This window comes from Hyla sarda, unplaced genomic scaffold (genome assembly GCF_029499605.1).
Source record: "Hyla sarda isolate aHylSar1 unplaced genomic scaffold, aHylSar1.hap1 scaffold_2741, whole genome shotgun sequence".
Taxonomy (NCBI): Eukaryota; Metazoa; Chordata; class Amphibia; order Anura; family Hylidae; genus Hyla; species Hyla sarda.
Window position 1 is genome coordinate 1 of NW_026609442.1, and position 17,448 is coordinate 17,448.

General features: G+C 46.1%; 8 non-coding genes across 8 annotated transcripts; all 8 read right to left on the reverse strand.

The window, feature by feature from the left end:
- Positions 1–429: 429 nt before the first annotated feature.
- On the reverse strand, positions 430–620 carry LOC130325696 (U2 spliceosomal RNA). The gene has a single exon (XR_008870460.1). It is a non-coding gene; the product is annotated as a U2 spliceosomal RNA (small nuclear RNA).
- Positions 621–2,707: 2,087 nt separating this feature from the next.
- LOC130325708 (U2 spliceosomal RNA) lies at positions 2,708–2,898 on the reverse strand. The gene has a single exon (XR_008870470.1). It is a non-coding gene; the product is annotated as a U2 spliceosomal RNA (small nuclear RNA).
- Positions 2,899–4,987: 2,089 nt separating this feature from the next.
- On the reverse strand, positions 4,988–5,178 carry LOC130325709 (U2 spliceosomal RNA). The gene has a single exon (XR_008870471.1). It is a non-coding gene; the product is annotated as a U2 spliceosomal RNA (small nuclear RNA).
- Positions 5,179–7,275: 2,097 nt separating this feature from the next.
- LOC130325710 (U2 spliceosomal RNA) lies at positions 7,276–7,466 on the reverse strand. The gene has a single exon (XR_008870472.1). It is a non-coding gene; the product is annotated as a U2 spliceosomal RNA (small nuclear RNA).
- Positions 7,467–9,551: 2,085 nt separating this feature from the next.
- On the reverse strand, positions 9,552–9,742 carry LOC130325711 (U2 spliceosomal RNA). Its single transcript, XR_008870473.1, has one exon. It is a non-coding gene; the product is annotated as a U2 spliceosomal RNA (small nuclear RNA).
- Positions 9,743–11,889: 2,147 nt separating this feature from the next.
- LOC130325698 (U2 spliceosomal RNA) lies at positions 11,890–12,080 on the reverse strand. Its single transcript, XR_008870461.1, has one exon. It is a non-coding gene; the product is annotated as a U2 spliceosomal RNA (small nuclear RNA).
- A 2,092-nt stretch (positions 12,081–14,172) lies between these two features.
- Positions 14,173–14,363, reverse strand: LOC130325699 (U2 spliceosomal RNA). The gene has a single exon (XR_008870462.1). It is a non-coding gene; the product is annotated as a U2 spliceosomal RNA (small nuclear RNA).
- A 2,093-nt stretch (positions 14,364–16,456) lies between these two features.
- On the reverse strand, positions 16,457–16,647 carry LOC130325700 (U2 spliceosomal RNA). Its single transcript, XR_008870463.1, has one exon. It is a non-coding gene; the product is annotated as a U2 spliceosomal RNA (small nuclear RNA).
- Between the last annotated feature and the right edge of the window lie 801 nt (positions 16,648–17,448).

Consider the following 17,448-nt stretch of genomic DNA (forward strand, 5'->3'; position numbering starts at 1 on the left):
CGAAAAAAGACATATGTCCATCACGTTCAACCAGGGAATTAAGGGGTAGGGGTGTGGCGCGATATTGGGGAAGGGATGAGATTTTATATTTCTTCATAAGCATTAATCTTATTTTGTCAATTAGGAACATTCAGCACCCACCCGCTATCAAGGCAGCTGCCTATCATGTCATGCCCTACCTGCACAGGTGTGCTGGCTACTCAAATGATCCAATTAAGGAGGCCATTTAGTCAGCAGCAGCAGAAGTCCTGTGCCTGGACGCTCCAACAGGGGCCAGACACAAGCAGAAGCAGAAGCAGCAGAAGCAGCAGCAGCACCACCTTTTGTTTTTTGGCTGCAGCAGCAGCAAGGCCCACAGGGCTGGCTAGCTGGCTAGCCAGCAAGCAGGTAGCAATGAAAGTAGGAATCTTTCTTTTTAACCCTGTAAGGGGGTGGTGCACTGTACCCGAAGATACTGCCATATCGGGTCAATGCATAGGGCGACGGAAGCAAGCTTCGAAATCGGCCCCCGTTCTCAAAAATCCATTTAATATATGGTCCCCAGATAGGGGACGTATCAGATATTAAACTGATAAGAACAGATACTACACTTGATCTTAGCCAAAAGGCCGAGAAGCGATAACCGTGAAAGGGGCGGGCCCAACAAGGTCCCCTTCATGGGCACTATCACTGCTTGCTGTCAGGGAGGCTGCCAGACAATTTTCCATGCACACTCTGGGCTGGGGGGCAGTCAACCACCAGTACACACAGCAGAACCTAAACCCATACCATTATTGCTAAGCAGCAAGACAGGGGCCCATTGCACTCCCACGGGGCCTTTTTAAATGCAATCCATAACCCGGATTTGCCAGGAACCCTTCTTACTCCTCCTACTTGCATGTGACACTGGGCTTAGGATCTGCATAGGAAACACACACACAAGCACACACCTACCTTTGTTGCCTGCAGATGCCTCCTTGGCTGTCCCCAAACGGTATCAAACCAACACCCACGGGAAGCTGTAAGCATAGAGGACATGCCTGCACCCCATTGGACTTACCTGTGTGGGTTAAATCCGGGTTATTTGACAACCTATGGCGGTGATGGTTCTGCTCAGGCAGAGCAGTGCTGATGCTCCTCATAAAGCTGTCGCTGCTGTGAAGGTTCTAGGTGACATCACAAATCCCTATGGTTACATACACAACAAAGCTGGGTTGTTGTTGTTTACACTCTGCAAGGCCTGTGGAAGTGAGTGACATCATAGCACTGTAGTTCTGAGGGTTCTAGATGGATGCAACAATCTCCTGTTGCTTCTATGAAGGCCATAATAGACGACATCACCAAACAGCTCCATAGTCACATACACAGCAAAGGAGAGATGTTGTTTACACCTAGTGATGTCAGTGGTATTGAGTGACATCACAGCACAGTGCTAAGGCTCCTGGGCCTGGACACAGCAGCGGCTGCAATATCTCAACGGAGAATACGTTTATATATATGTGTGTGTGTGCGCGTATATATATATATATATATATATATATATATATATATATATATTTCTCCGCCGAAATCACTTTTAAACCCATTTCCACCTTTTTTTCCCTTCTCTTCCTCTTACTTTTTTTTCACGTTTTTTTACGTTTTTCTCCTTTTCGCCTCTTTTCTGGGCGTATTATTCTTCTTTTTCTTCTTTTTTTTCGTCTAATGCATACCCCATCAGTGCAGCAATGCTTATTCAATACCGCCAGCAGATGGAGACACTGGGGGATAATTTTCTAAGGATTTATACTGATTTTTCCTGTCTGAATTTGTCGCACAGAAAGTTGCAGGCCAAATATGTGTGACATTTCTGCGACTTTAGCTTCTAGAGCATTTTTACAACATTATACATAGGTGCTGAATACATAAAAAGCGACTGTTCAGCGACAGACAAGTCGCATCGGCTGAAAGTAGGCCAGAATGTCAGTCCATGTTGGAGCAGGTTTAGATACAGTCTAAAGTATAGATCTCAAAGTCTGTGCACAGAATTTAGCAAGGGCCTCGCACCTTCTGATGCATCAGGTAGGTGCACAATAGCATAGCCTAACCCTCTGTACTTTGGTCTATATTGATGCGGGACATAGACAGCCAGCTGATGACCAATCCATTAGTGCAATGGATGGCTGGAAGCATTTGTCTTTGCCTTTGCAATACCACAGAAGCAATGCATGGTCAATGTACAGCAATGACACACCTGTGTGAACAGCCAGGAGACCCCCCCCCCCCATGTTATGTTACATAGTTACATAGTTAGTACGGTCGAAAAAAGACATATGTCCATCACGTTCAACCAGGGAATTAAGGGGTAGGGGTGTGGCGCGATATTGGGGAAGGGATGAGATTTTATATTTCTTCATAAGCATTAATCTTATTTTGTCAATTAGGAACATTCAGCACCCACCCGCTATCAAGGCAGCTGCCTATCATGTCATGCCCTACCTGCACAGGTGTGCTGGCTACTCAAATGATCCAATTAAGGAGGCCATTTAGTCAGCAGCAGCAGAAGTCCTGTGCCTGGACGCTCCAACAGGGGCCAGACACAAGCAGAAGCAGAAGCAGCAGAAGCAGCAGCAGCACCACCTTTTGTTTTTTGGCTGCAGCAGCAGCAAGGCCCACAGGGCTGGCTAGCTGGCTAGCCAGCAAGCAGGTAGCAATGAAAGTAGGAATCTTTCTTTTTAACCCTGTAAGGGGGTGGTGCACTGTACCCGAAGATACTGCCATATCGGGTCAATGCATAGGGCGACGGAAGCAAGCTTCGAAATCGGCCCCCGTTCTCAAAAATCCATTTAATATATGGTCCCCAGATAGGGGACGTATCAGATATTAAACTGATAAGAACAGATACTACACTTGATCTTAGCCAAAAGGCCGAGAAGCGATAACCGTGAAAGGGGCGGGCCCAACAAGGTCCCCTTCATGGGCACTATCACTGCTTGCTGTCAGGGAGGCTGCCAGACAATTTTCCATGCACACTCTGGGCTGGGGGGCAGTCAACCACCAGTACACACAGCAGAACCTAAACCCATACCATTATTGCTAAGCAGCAAGACAGGGGCCCATTGCACTCCCACGGGGCCTTTTTAAATGCAATCCATAACCCGGATTTGCCAGGAACCCTTCTTACTCCTCCTACTTGCATGTGACACTGGGCTTAGGATCTGCATAGGAAACACACACACAAGCACACACCTACCTTTGTTGCCTGCAGATGCCTCCTTGGCTGTCCCCAAACGGTATCAAACCAACACCCACGGGAAGCTGTAAGCATAGAGGACATGCCTGCACCCCATTGGACTTACCTGTGTGGGTTAAATCCGGGTTATTTGACAACCTATGGCGGTGATGGTTCTGCTCAGGCAGAGCAGTGCTGATGCTCCTCATAAAGCTGTCGCTGCTGTGAAGGTTCTAGGTGACATCACAAATCCCTATGGTTACATACACAACAAAGCTGGGTTGTTGTTGTTTACACTCTGCAAGGCCTGTGGAAGTGAGTGACATCATAGCACTGTAGTTCTGAGGGTTCTAGATGGATGCAACAATCTCCTGTTGCTTCTATGAAGGCCATAATAGACGACATCACCAAACAGCTCCATAGTCACATACACAGCAAAGGAGAGATGTTGTTTACACCTAGTGATGTCAGTGGTATTGAGTGACATCACAGCACAGTGCTAAGGCTCCTGGGCCTGGACACAGCAGCGGCTGCAATATCTCAACGGAGAATACGTTTATATATATGTGTGTGTGTGCGCGTATATATATATATATATATATATATATATATATATATATATATATATCTCCGCCGAAATCACTTTTAAACCCATTTCCACCTTTTTTTCCCTTCTCTTCCTCTTACTTTTTTTTCACGTTTTTTTACGTTTTTCTCCTTTTCGCCTCTTTTCTGGGCGTATTATTCTTCTTTTTCTTCTTTTTTTTCGTCTAATGCATACCCCATCAGTGCAGCAATGCTTATTCAATACCGCCAGCAGATGGAGACACTGGGGGATAATTTTCTAAGGATTTATACTGATTTTTCCTGTCTGAATTTGTCGCACAGAAAGTTGCAGGCCAAATATGTGTGACATTTCTGCGACTTTAGCTTCTAGAGCATTTTTACAACATTATACATAGGTGCTGAATACATAAAAAGCGACTGTTCAGCGACAGACAAGTCGCATCGGCTGAAAGTAGGCCAGAATGTCAGTCCATGTTGGAGCAGGTTTAGATACAGTCTAAAGTATAGATCTCAAAGTCTGTGCACAGAATTTAGCAAGGGCCTCGCACCTTCTGATGCATCAGGTAGGTGCACAATAGCATAGCCTAACCCTCTGTACTTTGGTCTATATTGATGCGGGACATAGACAGCCAGCTGATGACCAATCCATTAGTGCAATGGATGGCTGGAAGCATTTGTCTTTGCCTTTGCAATACCACAGAAGCAATGCATGGTCAATGTACAGCAATGACACACCTGTGTGAACAGCCAGGAGACCCCCCCCCCCCATGTTATGTTACATAGTTACATAGTTAGTACGGTCGAAAAAAGACATATGTCCATCACGTTCAACCAGGGAATTAAGGGGTAGGGGTGTGGCGCGATATTGGGGAAGGGATGAGATTTTATATTTCTTCATAAGCATTAATCTTATTTTGTCAATTAGGAACATTCAGCACCCACCCGCTATCAAGGCAGCTGCCTATCATGTCATGCCCTACCTGCACAGGTGTGCTGGCTACTCAAATGATCCAATTAAGGAGGCCATTTAGTCAGCAGCAGCAGAAGTCCTGTGCCTGGACGCTCCAACAGGGGCCAGACACAAGCAGAAGCAGAAGCAGCAGAAGCAGCAGCAGCACCACCTTTTGTTTTTTGGCTGCAGCAGCAGCAAGGCCCACAGGGCTGGCTAGCTGGCTAGCCAGCAAGCAGGTAGCAATGAAAGTAGGAATCTTTCTTTTTAACCCTGTAAGGGGGTGGTGCACTGTACCCGAAGATACTGCCATATCGGGTCAATGCATAGGGCGACGGAAGCAAGCTTCGAAATCGGCCCCCGTTCTCAAAAATCCATTTAATATATGGTCCCCAGATAGGGGACGTATCAGATATTAAACTGATAAGAACAGATACTACACTTGATCTTAGCCAAAAGGCCGAGAAGCGATAACCGTGAAAGGGGCGGGCCCAACAAGGTCCCCTTCATGGGCACTATCACTGCTTGCTGTCAGGGAGGCTGCCAGACAATTTTCCATGCACACTCTGGGCTGGGGGGCAGTCAACCACCAGTACACACAGCAGAACCTAAACCCATACCATTATTGCTAAGCAGCAAGACAGGGGCCCATTGCACTCCCACGGGGCCTTTTTAAATGCAATCCATAACCCGGATTTGCCAGGAACCCTTCTTACTCCTCCTACTTGCATGTGACACTGGGCTTAGGATCTGCATAGGAAACACACACACAAGCACACACCTACCTTTGTTGCCTGCAGATGCCTCCTTGGCTGTCCCCAAACGGTATCAAACCAACACCCACGGGAAGCTGTAAGCATAGAGGACATGCCTGCACCCCATTGGACTTACCTGTGTGGGTTAAATCCGGGTTATTTGACAACCTATGGCGGTGATGGTTCTGCTCAGGCAGAGCAGTGCTGATGCTCCTCATAAAGCTGTCGCTGCTGTGAAGGTTCTAGGTGACATCACAAATCCCTATGGTTACATACACAACAAAGCTGGGTTGTTGTTGTTTACACTCTGCAAGGCCTGTGGAAGTGAGTGACATCATAGCACTGTAGTTCTGAGGGTTCTAGATGGATGCAACAATCTCCTGTTGCTTCTATGAAGGCCATAATAGACGACATCACCAAACAGCTCCATAGTCACATACACAGCAAAGGAGAGATGTTGTTTACACCTAGTGATGTCAGTGGTATTGAGTGACATCACAGCACAGTGCTAAGGCTCCTGGGCCTGGACACAGCAGCGGCTTCAATATCTCAACGGAGAATACGTTTATATATATGTGTGTGTGTGCGCGTATATACATATATATATATATATATATATATATATATATATATATATATATATTTCTCCGCCGAAATCACTTTTAAACCCATTTCCACCTTTTTTTCCCTTCTCTTCCTCTTACTTTTTTTTCACGTTTTTTTACGTTTTTCTCCTTTTCGCCTCTTTTCTGGGCGTATTATTCTTCTTTTTCTTCTTTTTTTTCGTCTAATGCATACCCCATCAGTGCAGCAATGCTTATTCAATACCGCCAGCAGATGGAGACACTGGGGGATAATTTTCTAAGGATTTATACTGATTTTTCCTGTCTGAATTTGTCGCACAGAAAGTTGCAGGCCAAATATGTGTGACATTTCTGCGACTTTAGCTTCTAGAGCATTTTTACAACATTATACATAGGTGCTGAATACATAAAAAGCGACTGTTCAGCGACAGACAAGTCGCATCGGCTGAAAGTAGGCCAGAATGTCAGTCCATGTTGGAGCAGGTTTAGATACAGTCTAAAGTATAGATCTCAAAGTCTGTGCACAGAATTTAGCAAGGGCCTCGCACCTTCTGATGCATCAGGTAGGTGCACAATAGCATAGCCTAACCCTCTGTACTTTGGTCTATATTGATGCGGGACATAGACAGCCAGCTGATGACCAATCCATTAGTGCAATGGATGGCTGGAAGCATTTGTCTTTGCCTTTGCAATACCACAGAAGCAATGCATGGTCAATGTACAGCAATGACACACCTGTGTGAACAGCCAGGAGACCCCCCCCCCCCATGTTATGTTACATAGTTACATAGTTAGTACGGTCGAAAAAAGACATATGTCCATCACGTTCAACCAGGGAATTAAGGGGTAGGGGTGTGGCGCGATATTGGGGAAGGGATGAGATTTTATATTTCTTCATAAGCATTAATCTTATTTTGTCAATTAGGAACATTCAGCACCCACCCGCTATCAAGGCAGCTGCCTATCATGTCATGCCCTACCTGCACAGGTGTGCTGGCTACTCAAATGATCCAATTAAGGAGGCCATTTAGTCAGCAGCAGCAGAAGTCCTGTGCCTGGACGCTCCAACAGGGGCCAGACACAAGCAGAAGCAGAAGCAGCAGAAGCAGCAGCAGCACCACCTTTTGTTTTTTGGCTGCAGCAGCAGCAAGGCCCACAGGGCTGGCTAGCTGGCTAGCCAGCAAGCAGGTAGCAATGAAAGTAGGAATCTTTCTTTTTAACCCTGTAAGGGGGTGGTGCACTGTACCCGAAGATACTGCCATATCGGGTCAATGCATAGGGCGACGGAAGCAAGCTTCGAAATCGGCCCCCGTTCTCAAAAATCCATTTAATATATGGTCCCCAGATAGGGGACGTATCAGATATTAAACTGATAAGAACAGATACTACACTTGATCTTAGCCAAAAGGCCGAGAAGCGATAACCGTGAAAGGGGCGGGCCCAACAAGGTCCCCTTCATGGGCACTATCACTGCTTGCTGTCAGGGAGGCTGCCAGACAATTTTCCATGCACACTCTGGGCTGGGGGGCAGTCAACCACCAGTACACACAGCAGAACCTAAACCCATACCATTATTGCTAAGCAGCAAGACAGGGGCCCATTGCACTCCCACGGGGCCTTTTTAAATGCAATCCATAACCCGGATTTGCCAGGAACCCTTCTTACTCCTCCTACTTGCATGTGACACTGGGCTTAGGATCTGCATAGGAAACACACACACAAGCACACACCTACCTTTGTTGCCTGCAGATGCCTCCTTGGCTGTCCCCAAACGGTATCAAACCAACACCCACGGGAAGCTGTAAGCATAGAGGACATGCCTGCACCCCATTGGACTTACCTGTGTGGGTTAAATCCGGGTTATTTGACAACCTATGGCGGTGATGGTTCTGCTCAGGCAGAGCAGTGCTGATGCTCCTCATAAAGCTGTCGCTGCTGTGAAGGTTCTAGGTGACATCACAAATCCCTATGGTTACATACACAACAAAGCTGGGTTGTTGTTGTTTACACTCTGCAAGGCCTGTGGAAGTGAGTGACATCATAGCACTGTAGTTCTGAGGGTTCTAGATGGATGCAACAATCTCCTGTTGCTTCTATGAAGGCCATAATAGACGACATCACCAAACAGCTCCATAGTCACATACACAGCAAAGGAGAGATGTTGTTTACACCTAGTGATGTCAGTGGTATTGAGTGACATCACAGCACAGTGCTAAGGCTCCTGGGCCTGGACACAGCAGCGGCTGCAATATCTCAACGGAGAATACGTTTATATATATGTGTGTGTGTGCGCGTATATATATATATATATATATATATATATATATATATATATTTCTCCGCCGAAATCACTTTTAAACCCATTTCCACCTTTTTTTCCCTTCTCTTCCTCTTACTTTTTTTTCACGTTTTTTTACGTTTTTCTCCTTTTCGCCTCTTTTCTGGGCGTATTATTCTTCTTTTTCTTCTTTTTTTTTGTCTAATGCATACCCCATCAGTGCAGCAATGCTTATTCAATACCGCCAGCAGATGGAGACACTGGGGGATAATTTTCTAAGGATTTATACTGATTTTTCCTGTCTGAATTTGTCGCACAGAAAGTTGCAGGCCAAATATGTGTGACATTTCTGCGACTTTAGCTTCTAGAGCATTTTTACAACATTATACATAGGTGCTGAATACATAAAAAGCGACTGTTCAGCGACAGACAAGTCGCATCGGCTGAAAGTAGGCCAGAATGTCAGTCCATGTTGGAGCAGGTTTAGATACAGTCTAAAGTATAGATCTCAAAGTCTGTGCACAGAATTTAGCAAGGGCCTCGCACCTTCTGATGCATCAGGTAGGTGCACAATAGCATAGCCTAACCCTCTGTACTTTGGTCTATATTGATGCGGGACATAGACAGCCAGCTGATGACCAATCCATTAGTGCAATGGATGGCTGGAAGCATTTGTCTTTGCCTTTGCAATACCACAGAAGCAATGCATGGTCAATGTACAGCAATGACACACCTGTGTGAACAGCCAGGAGACCCCCCCCCCCCATGTTATGTTACATAGTTACATAGTTAGTACGGTCGAAAAAAGACATATGTCCATCACGTTCAACCAGGGAATTAAGGGGTAGGGGTGTGGCGCGATATTGGGGAAGGGATGAGATTTTATATTTCTTCATAAGCATTAATCTTATTTTGTCAATTAGGAACATTCAGCACCCACCCGCTATCAAGGCAGCTGCCTATCATGTCATGCCCTACCTGCACAGGTGTGCTGGCTACTCAAATGATCCAATTAAGGAGGCCATTTAGTCAGCAGCAGCAGAAGTCCTGTGCCTGGACGCTCCAACAGGGGCCAGACACAAGCAGAAGCAGAAGCAGCAGAAGCAGCAGCAGCACCACCTTTTGTTTTTTGGCTGCAGCAGCAGCAAGGCCCACAGGGCTGGCTAGCTGGCTAGCCAGCAAGCAGGTAGCAATGAAAGTAGGAATCTTTCTTTTTAACCCTGTAAGGGGGTGGTGCACTGTACCCGAAGATACTGCCATATCGGGTCAATGCATAGGGCGACGGAAGCAAGCTTCGAAATCGGCCCCCGTTCTCAAAAATCCATTTAATATATGGTCCCCAGATAGGGGACGTATCAGATATTAAACTGATAAGAACAGATACTACACTTGATCTTAGCCAAAAGGCCGAGAAGCGATAACCGTGAAAGGGGCGGGCCCAACAAGGTCCCCTTCATGGGCACTATCACTGCTTGCTGTCAGGGAGGCTGCCAGACAATTTTCCATGCACACTCTGGGCTGGGGGGCAGTCAACCACCAGTACACACAGCAGAACCTAAACCCATACCATTATTGCTAAGCAGCAAGACAGGGGCCCATTGCACTCCCACGGGGCCTTTTTAAATGCAATCCATAACCCGGATTTGCCAGGAACCCTTCTTACTCCTCCTACTTGCATGTGACACTGGGCTTAGGATCTGCATAGGAAACACACACACAAGCACACACCTACCTTTGTTGCCTGCAGATGCCTCCTTGGCTGTCCCCAAACGGTATCAAACCAACACCCACGGGAAGCTGTAAGCATAGAGGACATGCCTGCACCCCATTGGACTTACCTGTGTGGGTTAAATCCGGGTTATTTGACAACCTATGGCGGTGATGGTTCTGCTCAGGCAGAGCAGTGCTGATGCTCCTCATAAAGCTGTCGCTGCTGTGAAGGTTCTAGGTGACATCACAAATCCCTATGGTTACATACACAACAAAGCTGGGTTGTTGTTGTTTACACTCTGCAAGGCCTGTGGAAGTGAGTGACATCATAGCACTGTAGTTCTGAGGGTTCTAGATGGATGCAACAATCTCCTGTTGCTTCTATGAAGGCCATAATAGACGACATCACCAAACAGCTCCATAGTCACATACACAGCAAAGGAGAGATGTTGTTTACACCTAGTGATGTCAGTGGTATTGAGTGACATCACAGCACAGTGCTAAGGCTCCTGGGCCTGGACACAGCAGCGGCTGCAATATCTCAACGGAGAATACGTTTATATATATGTGTGTGTGTGCGCGTATATATATATATATATATATATATATATATATATATATATATATATATATTTCTCCGCGTATATATATATATATATATATATATATATATATATATATATATTTCTCCGCCGAAATCACTTTTAAACCCATTTCCACCTTTTTTTCCCTTCTCTTCCTCTTACTTTTTTTTCACGTTTTTTTACGTTTTTCTCCTTTTCGCCTCTTTTCTGGGCGTATTATTCTTCTTTTTCTTCTTTTTTTTTGTCTAATGCATACCCCATCAGTGCAGCAATGCTTATTCAATACCGCCAGCAGATGGAGACACTGGGGGATAATTTTCTAAGGATTTATACTGATTTTTCCTGTCTGAATTTGTCGCACAGAAAGTTGCAGGCCAAATATGTGTGACATTTCTGCGACTTTAGCTTCTAGAGCATTTTTACAACATTATACATAGGTGCTGAATACATAAAAAGCGACTGTTCAGCGACAGACAAGTCGCATCGGCTGAAAGTAGGCCAGAATGTCAGTCCATGTTGGAGCAGGTTTAGATACAGTCTAAAGTATAGATCTCAAAGTCTGTGCACAGAATTTAGCAAGGGCCTCGCACCTTCTGATGCATCAGGTAGGTGCACAATAGCATAGCCTAACCCTCTGTACTTTGGTCTATATTGATGCGGGACATAGACAGCCAGCTGATGACCAATCCATTAGTGCAATGGATGGCTGGAAGCATTTGTCTTTGCCTTTGCAATACCACAGAAGCAATGCATGGTCAATGTACAGCAATGACACACCTGTGTGAACAGCCAGGAGACCCCCCCCCCCCATGTTATGTTACATAGTTACATAGTTAGTACGGTCGAAAAAAGACATATGTCCATCACGTTCAACCAGGGAATTAAGGGGTAGGGGTGTGGCGCGATATTGGGGAAGGGATGAGATTTTATATTTCTTCATAAGCATTAATCTTATTTTGTCAATTAGGAACATTCAGCACCCACCCGCTATCAAGGCAGCTGCCTATCATGTCATGCCCTACCTGCACAGGTGTGCTGGCTACTCAAATGATCCAATTAAGGAGGCCATTTAGTCAGCAGCAGCAGAAGTCCTGTGCCTGGACGCTCCAACAGGGGCCAGACACAAGCAGAAGCAGAAGCAGCAGAAGCAGCAGCAGCACCACCTTTTGTTTTTTGGCTGCAGCAGCAGCAAGGCCCACAGGGCTGGCTAGCTGGCTAGCCAGCAAGCAGGTAGCAATGAAAGTAGGAATCTTTCTTTTTAACCCTGTAAGGGGGTGGTGCACTGTACCCGAAGATACTGCCATATCGGGTCAATGCATAGGGCGACGGAAGCAAGCTTCGAAATCGGCCCCCGTTCTCAAAAATCCATTTAATATATGGTCCCCAGATAGGGGACGTATCAGATATTAAACTGATAAGAACAGATACTACACTTGATCTTAGCCAAAAGGCCGAGAAGCGATAACCGTGAAAGGGGCGGGCCCAACAAGGTCCCCTTCATGGGCACTATCACTGCTTGCTGTCAGGGAGGCTGCCAGACAATTTTCCATGCACACTCTGGGCTGGGGGGCAGTCAACCACCAGTACACACAGCAGAACCTAAACCCATACCATTATTGCTAAGCAGCAAGACAGGGGCCCATTGCACTCCCACGGGGCCTTTTTAAATGCAATCCATAACCCGGATTTGCCAGGAACCCTTCTTACTCCTCCTACTTGCATGTGACACTGGGCTTAGGATCTGCATAGGAAACACACACACAAGCACACACCTACCTTTGTTGCCTGCAGATGCCTCCTTGGCTGTCCCCAAACGGTATCAAACCAACACCCACGGGAAGCTGTAAGCATAGAGGACATGCCTGCACCCCATTGGACTTACCTGTGTGGGTTAAATCCGGGTTATTTGACAACCTATGGCGGTGATGGTTCTGCTCAGGCAGAGCAGTGCTGATGCTCCTCATAAAGCTGTCGCTGCTGTGAAGGTTCTAGGTGACATCACAAATCCCTATGGTTACATACACAACAAAGCTGGGTTGTTGTTGTTTACACTCTGCAAGGCCTGTGGAAGTGAGTGACATCATAGCACTGTAGTTCTGAGGGTTCTAGATGGATGCAACAATCTCCTGTTGCTTCTATGAAGGCCATAATAGACGACATCACCAAACAGCTCCATAGTCACATACACAGCAAAGGAGAGATGTTGTTTACACCTAGTGATGTCAGTGGTATTGAGTGACATCACAGCACAGTGCTAAGGCTCCTGGGCCTGGACACAGCAGCGGCTGCAATATCTCAACGGAGAATACGTTTATATATATGTGTGTGTGTGCGCGTATATATATATATATATATATATATATATATATATATATATATATATTTCTCCGCCGAAATCACTTTTAAACCCATTTCCACCTTTTTTTCCCTTCTCTTCCTCTTACTTTTTTTTCACGTTTTTTTACGTTTTTCTCCTTTTCGCCTCTTTTCTGGGCGTATTATTCTTCTTTTTCTTCTTTTTTTTTGTCTAATGCATACCCCATCAGTGCAGCAATGCTTATTCAATACCGCCAGCAGATGGAGACACTGGGGGATAATTTTCTAAGGATTTATACTGATTTTTCCTGTCTGAATTTGTCGCACAGAAAGTTGCAGGCCAAATATGTGTGACATTTCTGCGACTTTAGCTTCTAGAGCATTTTTACAACATTATACATAGGTGCTGAATACATAAAAAGCGACTGTTCAGCGACAGACAAGTCGCATCGGCTGAAAGTAGGCCAGAATGTCAGTCCATGTTGGAGCAGGTTTAGATACAGTCTAAAGTATAGATCTCAAAGTCTGTGCACAGAATTTAGCAAGGGCCTCGCACCTTCTGATGCATCAGGTAGGTGCACAATAGCATAGCCTAACCCTCTGTACTTTGGTCTATATTGATGCGGGACATAGACAGCCAGCTGATGACCAATCCATTAGTGCAATGGATGGCTGGAAGCATTTGTCTTTGCCTTTGCAATACCACAGAAGCAATGCATGGTCAATGTACAGCAATGACACACCTGTGTGAACAGCCAGGAGACCCCCCCCCCCCCATGTTATGTTACATAGTTACATAGTTAGTACGGTCGAAAAAAGACATATGTCCATCACGTTCAACCAGGGAATTAAGGGGTAGGGGTGTGGCGCGATATTGGGGAAGGGATGAGATTTTATATTTCTTCATAAGCATTAATCTTATTTTGTCAATTAGGAACATTCAGCACCCACCCGCTATCAAGGCAGCTGCCTATCATGTCATGCCCTACCTGCACAGGTGTGCTGGCTACTCAAATGATCCAATTAAGGAGGCCATTTAGTCAGCAGCAGCAGAAGTCCTGTGCCTGGACGCTCCAACAGGGGCCAGACACAAGCAGAAGCAGAAGCAGCAGAAGCAGCAGCAGCACCACCTTTTGTTTTTTGGCTGCAGCAGCAGCAAGGCCCACAGGGCTGGCTAGCTGGCTAGCCAGCAAGCAGGTAGCAATGAAAGTAGGAATCTTTCTTTTTAACCCTGTAAGGGGGTGGTGCACTGTACCCGAAGATACTGCCATATCGGGTCAATGCATAGGGCGACGGAAGCAAGCTTCGAAATCGGCCCCCGTTCTCAAAAATCCATTTAATATATGGTCCCCAGATAGGGGACGTATCAGATATTAAACTGATAAGAACAGATACTACACTTGATCTTAGCCAAAAGGCCGAGAAGCGATAACCGTGAAAGGGGCGGGCCCAACAAGGTCCCCTTCATGGGCACTATCACTGCTTGCTGTCAGGGAGGCTGCCAGACAATTTTCCATGCACACTCTGGGCTGGGGGGCAGTCAACCACCAGTACACACAGCAGAACCTAAACCCATACCATTATTGCTAAGCAGCAAGACAGGGGCCCATTGCACTCCCACGGGGCCTTTTTAAATGCAATCCATAACCCGGATTTGCCAGGAACCCTTCTTACTCCTCCTACTTGCATGTGACACTGGGCTTAGGATCTGCATAGGAAACACACACACAAGCACACACCTACCTTTGTTGCCTGCAGATGCCTCCTTGGCTGTCCCCAAACGGTATCAAACCAACACCCACGGGAAGCTGTAAGCATAGAGGACATGCCTGCACCCCATTGGACATACCTGTGTGGGTTAAATCCGGGTTATTTGACAACCTATGGCGGTGATGGTTCTGCTCAGGCAGAGCAGTGCTGATGCTCCTCATAAAGCTGTCGCTGCTGTGAAGGTTCTAGGTGACATCACAAATCCCTATGGTTACATACACAACAAAGCTGGGTTGTTGTTGTTTACACTCTGCAAGGCCTGTGGAAGTGAGTGACATCATAGCACTGTAGTTCTGAGGGTTCTAGATGGATGCAACAATCTCCTGTTGCTTCTATGAAGGCCATAATAGACGACATCACCAAACAGCTCCATAGTCACATACACAGCAAAGGAGAGATGTTGTTTACACCTAGTGATGTCAGTGGTATTGAGTGACATCACAGCACAGTGCTAAGGCTCCTGGGCCTGGACACAGCAGCGGCTGCAATATCTCAACGGAGAATACGTTTATATATATGTGTGTGTGTGCGCGTATATATAATATATATATATATATATATATATATATATATATATATATTTCTCCGCCGAAATCACTTTTAAACCCATTTCCACCTTTTTTTCCCTTCTCTTCCTCTTACTTTTTTTTCACGTTTTTTTACGTTTTTCTCCTTTTCGCCTCTTTTCTGGGCGTATTATTCTTCTTTTTCTTCTTTTTTTTTGTCTAATGCATACCCCATCAGTGCAGCAATGCTTATTCAATACCGCCAGCAGATGGAGACACTGGGGGATAATTTTCTAAGGATTTATACTGATTTTTCCTGTCTGAATTTGTCGCACAGAAAGTTGCAGGCCAAATATGTGTGACATTTCTGCGACTTTAGCTTCTAGAGCATTTTTACAACATTATACATAGGTGCTGAATACATAAAAAGCGACTGTTCAGCGACAGACAAGTCGCATCGGCTGAAAGTAGGCCAGAATGTCAGTCCATGTTGGAGCAGGTTTAGATACAGTCTAAAGTATAGATCTCAAAGTCTGTGCACAGAATTTAGCAAGGGCCTCGCACCTTCTGATGCATCAGGTAGGTGCACAATAGCATAGCCTAACCCTCTGTACTTTGGTCTATATTGATGCGGGACATAGACAGCCAGCTGATGACCAATCCATTAGTGCAATGGATGGCTGGAAGCATTTGTCTTTGCCTTTGCAATACCACAGAAGCAATGCATGGTCAATGTACAGCAATGACACACCTGTGTGAACAGCCAGGAGACCCCCCCCCCCCCATGTTATGTTACATAGTTACATAGTTAGTACGGTCGAAAAAAGACATATGTCCATCACGTTCAACCAGGGAATTAAGGGGTAGGGGTGTGGCGCGATATTGGGGAAGGGATGAGATTTTATATTTCTTCATAAGCATTAATCTTATTTTGTCAATTAGGAACATTCAGCACCCACCCGCTATCAAGGCAGCTGCCTATCATGTCATGCCCTACCTGCACAGGTGTGCTGGCTACTCAAATGATCCAATTAAGGAGGCCATTTAGTCAGCAGCAGCAGAAGTCCTGTGCCTGGACGCTCCAACAGGGGCCAGACACAAGCAGAAGCAGAAGCAGCAGAAGCAGCAGCAGCACCACCTTTTGTTTTTTGGCTGCAGCAGCAGCAAGGCCCACAGGGCTGGCTAGCTGGCTAGCCAGCAAGCAGGTAGCAATGAAAGTAGGAATCTTTCTTTTTAACCCTGTAAGGGGGTGGTGCACTGTACCCGAAGATACTGCCATATCGGGTCAATGCATAGGGCGACGGAAGCAAGCTTCGAAATCGGCCCCCGTTCTCAAAAATCCATTTAATATATGGTCCCCAGATAGGGGACGTATCAGATATTAAACTGATAAGAACAGATACTACACTTGATCTTAGCCAAAAGGCCGAGAAGCGATAACCGTGAAAGGGGCGGGCCCAACAAGGTCCCCTTCATGGGCACTATCACTGCTTGCTGTCAGGGAGGCTGCCAGACAATTTTCCATGCACACTCTGGGCTGGGGGGCAGTCAACCACCAGTACACACAGCAGAACCTAAACCCATACCATTATTGCTAAGCAGCAAGACAGGGGCCCATTGCACTCCCACGGGGCCTTTTTAAATGCAATCCATAACCCGGATTTGCCAGGAACCCTTCTTACTCCTCCTACTTGCATGTGACACTGGGCTTAGGATCTGCATAGGAAACACACACACAAGCACACACCTACCTTTGTTGCCTGCAGATGCCTCCTTGGCTGTCCCCAAACGGTATCAAACCAACACCCACGGGAAGCTGTAAGCATAGAGGACATGCCTGCACCCCATTGGACTTACCTGTGTGGGTTAAATCCGGGTTATTTGACAACCTATGGCGGTGATGGTTCTGCTCAGGCAGAGCAGTGCTGATGCTCCTCATAAAGCTGTCGCTGCTGTGAAGGTTCTAGGTGACATCACAAATCCCTATGGTTACATACACAACAAAGCTGGGTTGTTGTTGTTTACACTCTGCAAGGCCTGTGGAAGTGAGTGACATCATAGCACTGTAGTTCTGAGGGTTCTAGATGGATGCAACAATCTCCTGTTGCTTCTATGAAGGCCATAATAGACGACATCACCAAACAGCTCCATAGTCACATACACAGCAAAGGAGAGATGTTGTTTACACCTAGTGATGTCAGTGGTATTGAGTGACATCACAGCACAGTGCTAAGGCTCC